Source organism: Suricata suricatta, chromosome 6, assembly GCF_006229205.1.
Source record: "Suricata suricatta isolate VVHF042 chromosome 6, meerkat_22Aug2017_6uvM2_HiC, whole genome shotgun sequence".
Classification (NCBI taxonomy): domain Eukaryota; kingdom Metazoa; phylum Chordata; class Mammalia; order Carnivora; family Herpestidae; genus Suricata; species Suricata suricatta.
In genome coordinates, this window is record NC_043705.1 from 20,345,712 (window position 1) to 20,351,711 (window position 6,000).

Below are 6,000 nucleotides of genomic sequence, written 5' to 3' on the forward strand. Positions count from 1 at the left end.
TTTTAATGTATCAGTAGTATTCTATTGTGTACGTGTGTATACACACACACACACATATATGTACATATATGTACACACACATATGTACACACACACACACACACTCCATCTTCTTTACCCACTTGTCTATTAATGGACACTTTGTTTGCTTCCATATGTTGGCTATAGTAAATAATGCTACAATAAACATAGGGATGCGTATGTTTTTCAGATGGAATTTCTGGATCATGTGGTATTTTTACTTTAAATTTTTTGAACATCTTCCATACTGTTTTCCATAGTAGTTGCACCATCTTTCATTCTCACAACAGCTCACGAGGCTTCCTTTCCTGCACATCCTTGGGAACATTTCTTCTTTTCTTTTGGGTGCTAGCTGTTCTGACAGGATATGGCCGTCTTGTCATGGCATTGATTTGCATTTCCCTCATGGTTGGTAATACTGAATATCTTTTCATGTGTCTCTTGGCCTTTGGTTTCTATTCTTTGGAAAATGTATTTTTATTGATTTTTAAAGTTTTATTTATTTTGACAGAGAGCATGTGTGCGAATGGGGGAGGGGCAGGGAGAGGGGCCGGGGAAGAATCCCCAGCAGGTTCTGCACTGTTAGCATAACATGAGATCATGACCTAAGCCAAAACCAAGAGTCAGATGCTTATTCAGCTGAGCCACCAAGGTGCCCCAAATTGTATTTTTATTTAAAAAAAATTTGCCTTTAAAAAAACCCCAGCATTTTAGCAGAATATCTCTTGTATTGGCCAGTGCTTTGGGTAAAACTTCTGTCACCTCTCGCTTGTTTTACTCCAGTAGTCTCCCCGCACCTTCCCTGCTCCCATCTCTGTCCCCCTACAGTCTGTTCACCTCACAGTAGCCAAAGTGACCCATTAATGGGTCCCAGATAACAGTGTTCTTCTTTCTTTCCCCATTATAGAATGGTGTTGCTTATTCTCGATTTTCTATAAATGGAGGCATTCTGCTCTTTTATGTGAGCCTCTTTCACTCACCATGATACTTTGAGATTCATTCTTGTCATTGTGTTAATCCATAGTTTGTTGGCTTTTATTGCTGCATAATATTCCATTGTGTGAAGATGGCAGTTCATCTGTTCTCTTATTGATGGACATTCAGGTTTTTTTCAGATTTGAGGCATTAAGAATAAAGTTGCAATCAAAATTCTTAAATGTGTCTCTTTGTAGACAAAGGTTTTCATTTGTCTTGGGTGAGTACCAAGGAGGTGAAACGCTAGGTCATAGTGTGGGTGTATGTTTAGTTTTATAAGATATTGTCAGGGTTTTGCCAAAGTGATGGTAACATTTTAGATTCCATCCCACAATTTTTTTTCTTTTTTTTGAATTTTTTATGTTTACTTATTTTTGAGAGAGAGAGAGAGACAGAGAGACAGAGAGAGACAGAGTGTGAATGGGGGAGGGGCAGAGAGAGAAGAAGACACAGAATCTAAAGCAGCCTCCAGGCTCTGAGCTGTCGGCACGGAGACGGACATGGGGCTCACACTCAGAAACTGCGAGATCATGACCTGAACTGAAGTTGGCTGCTTAACCAACTGGGCCACCCAGGTGTCTCTCCATCCCACAATTTCTAAAAGTCTCCTTGTCCTCTATCTTTGCGAACATTTGGCACTCTAAGTATTTTTTTGAATTTTAGCCCTTCAAGTGGGTGTATAATTATGATTTTAATTTTCATTTCACTTATGACTAATCATGTTGAAAACTTTTCTGTGTACTTATTGGTTGTCGGTATGTTTTCATTTGTAAAATGTCTGTTCAAATATTTTGCTCCTTTAAAGATTTTATTCCCAAGCTGCCTCGTTTCTTCATGTATCTTAGGCAGCAGTCCTTGTGCAGCGTGTGCTGGTGAATACCGTCCCCTCCGCTGTGGCCTGCATATTTATTTTCCTAGTAGTATCTTGTAATGCACTGACGTTATACATTTGGGCAAAGGCTACTTTATTTTTTTCCTTTATGGTTTTGCTTTGTTTTTTTAGCTTTTATATTTAGATAGATGATCCAGTTGGAGTTAATTTCTGTGAATGATGTGAGGTGAGGGGCAGAGTTAATATTTTTAAGATGGCTACACAGTTATTCCAGGACTTTTTGCTAGAAATATTCTATTTTTCTTGTAAAGATTCCTTATAAAAATTCTGAGGGCTTAGGTATATTGCTTTTCTGTTGCTGTTGTAACAAAGTATTATAGACTTAATGGCTTAAACAATACAGATTTATTATTATCTGACAGTTCTGTAGGTCAGAGGACTGACACAGTATTGCTGGATTAAATTAAGCTGTTGGTGGGTCTGTGCTCTTTTCTGGAGGTTCTAGGGAGAATGTGTTTCTTTACTTTTTCCAGATTCCTTGACTCATGGCCCTATTGTGAGTTGAATTGTGTCCCCCAGAGAAGATAGGTTGAAGCCCTGACCCCTGGTACCTGTGAATGTACTTGCAAATAGTCTTTGAGGATACAGTTGATTTATTTGTTGGTTTATTTATTTATATGTTTATGGATTTTGAGGGAAAGAATAGAAGTAGGGAACGGCGGGGGCGGGGGTGAAGAGAGAATCCCAAGGAGACGCCGCAACTGTCAGAGGAGCTGGTAACATATTCCCAGTCCTGAGTGTACACATTTTGGGAGTGCTGTTAGTTTGTTTATCGTAACTTATAGTTTCTAAATCTGTAATGAATTTAAAATTGTTTTATGTTCAGAGATTAAATACAAATGTCATTTTAAAACATAAGTGATTTTCAAATTTTTGATTTATTTAAAATATAAGCCAAAAAACCCTTTTCCTATGAATATTATTGTATGTTTCATAAGCTCCAATGACACATTCTTTCTTGACTTATTAATGTATATGAACATTACGTTACATTACTGTGATTTGATTTACTTACTAATGCATATAAATGTTAGGTTTATGATCGGTATATATTTGTCTAGCATATATTGCCGCGTGTTCCGTAATGTGTTAATTGTGGAACATTTCCTTATTATATGGAGTGTATACTCAATAACTTCATTACGAATGAAGTACAGGTTTGAACAAGTCATGTTATCTTAACATGAATCAATAGTAACTTTGGTTTTATAAAGGTCATCGTGTAGATCTATAGGTGTTTTTTTTTTAAGATAAATAAATTTAAATAGATTAAGTAAGCATTTCAGCAGTATGATACCATAATTACAAGCTTCAGATAATCTTTTAAAGACAGGTTTTTTTTTTAATGTAAAGTTTATTTATTTTGACAGAGAAGTAGGAGGCAGCCAGAGAGGTGGAGAGAATCCTGATGAGGGGCTTGAACCCACAAACTATGAGGTCGTGACCCAAGCTGGAAGCAACTGTCAGACACTTAACTGACTGAACCACCCAGGCACCCCTAAAGACACTGTCTAATGATCATTTTAAAAGCAATATGGTAATTCCGTTAGGAAGATCTTAAGTATTTATTTGTAAGATGAATGAAAATAATCAACTAATACCACACAAATGAGTAGTTGTAGCTTGGAGTAAAAAAGAAAAAAATTGTAATACAGCTTCAGTAAAGTACTGTATCCCAAACAGCTGAGGTGACACTGGAGAGAGCATGCCTGGGAAATCTCTGTTAAATGATTTAAAAAGTGCAGAACAGGGTGCCTGGGTGGCTCAGTCGGTTGAGCGTCCAACCTCGGCTCAGGTCGTGATCTCACAGTCCCGTGGGTTCGAGCCCCATGTCAGGTTCTATGCTGACAGTTCAGAGCCTGGAGCCTGCTTTGGATTCTCTGTCTCCCTCCCTCTCTGACACTCCCCCACTCACTCTCTGTCTCTCACAATAAAATAAAGACATAAAAAAAATTTTTTTAAAAACATGCAGAACACACACAGGTCAAAGATGCATGCAAGGTATTTAAATAAAATTGGTTTATAAAATGTGAGTCAAGGGAAATGAAATATATTAGATCAATAGGTTATTAAATTTTTTAAAAATGTTTATTTCAGAAAGGCAGAGAGACAGAGCATGAGCAGGGAAGGGGAAGAAAAAAAGGGAGAGACTGAATCTGAAGCGGGCTCTAGGCTCTAAGCTGTCAGCACGGAGCCTGATGCCGGGCTCAGAGTAAAAAACTGTGAGATCATGACCTGAGCCAAATTCAGACACTTAACCAACTGAGCCACCCGGGTGCCCCTTATAAATATATCATTTTAGATAGGATGCAGTTTTTAGAACTCCCTTATGACCCAGCAATAGCACTGCTAGGGATTTACCCAAGGGACACAGAAGTGCTGATGCATAGGAGCACATGTACCCCAATGTTCATAGCAGCACTGTCAACAATAGCCAAAACATGGAAGGAGCCTAAATGTCCATCACCTGATGAGTGGATCAAGAAGATGTGGTATATATACAATGGAGTATTATATGGCCATGAGAAAGAATGAAATCTGGCCATTTGTAGGAAAGTGGATGGACCTCGAGGGCGTCATGCTAAGCAAAATAAGTCAGGCAGAGAAGGACAGACACCATATGTTTGCACTCATAGGTCTAACAGGAGAACAGGAGAAGCCTAATGGAGGACCAGGGGGAGGGGAAGAGGGAAGGAGAGTTGGGGAGAGAGAGGGACGCAAAACTTGAGAGACTATTGAATACTGAAAACAAACTGAGGGTTGAAGGGGGAGGGGGAGGGGGGAAAAGAGGTGGTGGTGATGGAGGAGGGCACTTGTGGGGAAGAGCACTGGGTGTTGTATGGAAACCAATTTGACAATAAACTACTTAAAAAATTAAAAAAAAAGAGATAGGATGCAGTTTTTAAGTGGGTGTGTAATTAAATTGATAAATAGAAAGTGAACATTATTATTTTGTACAATTGTTAAAATTTACAGATTGCGTTTGGCCCCACACCCCGTCTCTGTCCGTGGGGAAAGTGGGAGCCTTGTTTTCAGGGGCATATGTTAAGTTAGGAGGCAGGCTTTGTGGGCTTGTCGGGTGGCGGCTTTGGAGGGGTTTGAACCTGGGGCTCGGAGACACGGTGCCTCAGCTGGCTCCCTCTCATCCCAGCAGGATTTCATGGTTTCAGTCCTATTAAGAAGAGTGATTGGGCAACTAAATTCCTTGCAGTAGAGATGGGTCTCAGGAGGCCCTGGAGGGAGGCACACGTGTCATCGTTTATCCCTTGACCAGCTCTTGAAACAAACTCCAAGGAGGTGAGGGAAGTGGATGTGTGTAGTTTATGGGAAAAAATCTATGCTGTAAAACCCAGTGCTTCCATTATCAACAGCAAAAGGGAACTTACATAAATTTTTGGGGACATGGTTGTTATCTTTCCTCTGTTTTGTGTTTTGCTAGGGCAAAGTATGACACAGAAAGCAGATAAAAACAAATTTAAAGCAGACACCAGAAAGTATTTTTCCCTCCGTTCTGAAAACCATCCATATGTGGCAAGGCCAAGGAGACCAGGGTGAGGAATTAAACTGCCAGGTTGCTGGAGAAATAGTTAGCTGACCTGATTGGCAGTGGGAGAAGCTGGTTCTTTAAGATGTGACTTGGCTTTGTTCGGCCACATGCATTTATTCTTTGAAAAACAACCTGTGTAATTATTTATTCTACACAAAGCTTCACACACATGCCCTTAGTCAGCCCATGGCATAGTTGAGCTGACTATGGCTGGAAAAGCGAAGGATGACAGCATGGAAAGAAATGTAATTAAAGTGGCCGACACACAGCTATGGCATTTGATTTATCTCTCTTCTTTGCTGGGCTATTTCCTCCCTTCTTGGGGCTGTTGGGCTCCGTCCATGGGGCTCATGAATGGTTGCTCTTATTGCTGTTTTTTTTGGCCTTTTGTGAGTTGCAGAAAACTAGCTCTCGGCTAGAGGAGACCCTACCTTCCTCCAGCATGTGCTTCAGAAACCCAGAGGTATGGTGTGGGTGCGGTTTACCTCTCTGGGACCGAGCCTAGCACAGCCCTGCCCACCTCTGTCCTGTCCCAACTAGAGTTGGGGGGAGGCTATGGGAAATA